This window comes from Oncorhynchus gorbuscha, linkage group LG07 (assembly GCF_021184085.1).
Source record: "Oncorhynchus gorbuscha isolate QuinsamMale2020 ecotype Even-year linkage group LG07, OgorEven_v1.0, whole genome shotgun sequence".
NCBI lineage: Eukaryota > Metazoa > Chordata > Actinopteri > Salmoniformes > Salmonidae > Oncorhynchus > Oncorhynchus gorbuscha.
The window spans coordinates 28,253,454-28,254,865 of NC_060179.1; the positions used below are offsets into that span (position 1 = coordinate 28,253,454).

Below are 1,412 nucleotides of genomic sequence, written 5' to 3' on the forward strand. Positions count from 1 at the left end.
GGAAAAAGAGGAAAGAAGAAGAGAAACACACAAAAAATAGGTATGCTTCTACTTAAAAGATAATATGCTGATATTTTGTATCTTTTGTGATATATTGAGTCTTTTGTGGTGTCTCATGCTTAGTGCAGCAGGTAGCCCAGTGGCTATAGTATTGGGCCAGTAACTGAAAAGTTGCTGGATCAAATCCCAGAGCTGACAAGGTAATAAATTAATAGTGTAATAATTTGAATCTCTTTTGTATTTATATGCTACCATTTTTTTCTGTTTGTCTTTCTTACTTCTTTTTGATATTTATGAGTCTTATTTTTGTATATAAAACTAATATATATATATATATATATAGTTTTAAATGTTATGATTATTTATTTGTGTTGTTCCAAATGTCTGGGAGTGGAGGAGCCATACAAGCAAGAACCACCACTGGATTTGTGTTTGCATGAAAATAAGAGATGAAGAATAAAACACTTCCCATTTATTCTCGAATGGATATTCAATCATCACATTGAATTATATACATTCTATTTTGATAGAGTAGAATGTCTCAAGACTAAGTAGTTGATAAAAAATCTTTCAGTTGTCTCATTAATGTATGCACTTTCATGCTCTTGGTCATGGCCAGATATAGTCCTCATTTGTATAAATTATACAAAGAATGGTTATAGATCAAATTGATATAGGAAAACTTCTGGTGTGTTTGAAACTGAGGAGCATTTCATGCTAGATCAGCTTTAAAATAGTTTGTTGAAATATACTATACCTGATTCAGCAATTTACACATTGAAATTGCTTTGGTTCCAAATGTTATGCTGTAACAGAATATTTATCCAACCGCTGGGTTTACGAGACTTGGACAAAATGTTAAAGAAAACAGGAAAGGGATAGCATGGATGTCCCTGTTTTGACCCTTTGGCAGTCACTGTAGCACCAGGCCCAAAACTTAGTGTCAGTTGATATGTTAAACCCAATTGGAGCTTTCAGTCATCCTCATAAGGCCAGACAGAGGGAGGTTGAGAGGAACTTTCTTAGCTTCCATGTGAGTAATTTAGCAGATGCTCTTATCCAGAGCAACTTACAGTAGTGAATGCATATGCTTTCATACTAGTCCCCCGTGGGAATCAAACCCACAACCCTGGCATTGCAAGCACCATGCTCTACCAACTGAGCTACACGGGACAACAGTCTGGTGTCAGTAACTGAAGAATCTCCATTATGTTGAGAAAGAAACAACTTTCTCTGCAGTGCATTAGCAGTTCAAGTAATCCTTGCCTTCGCGCCACCAGAGTTCTATTATTGTGATAAATACATCTAGATTAGTCACTGTATTGTCTATTCACAAAAGATGAGGCAAGGTTATGTTAGGTTTCTTGAAGCTTTGCAGAGCAATTTTGTCATCTAAGTAAACAAAACTCCTC

At 35.6% G+C, this 1,412-nt stretch overlaps 1 non-coding gene across 1 annotated transcript; it reads right to left on the reverse strand.

The window, feature by feature from the left end:
- Window positions 1–1,100: 1,100 nt before the first annotated feature.
- trnaa-ugc lies at window positions 1,101–1,174 on the reverse strand. Its single transcript has one exon. It is a non-coding gene; the product is annotated as a tRNA-Ala (tRNA).
- Between the last annotated feature and the right edge of the window lie 238 nt (window positions 1,175–1,412).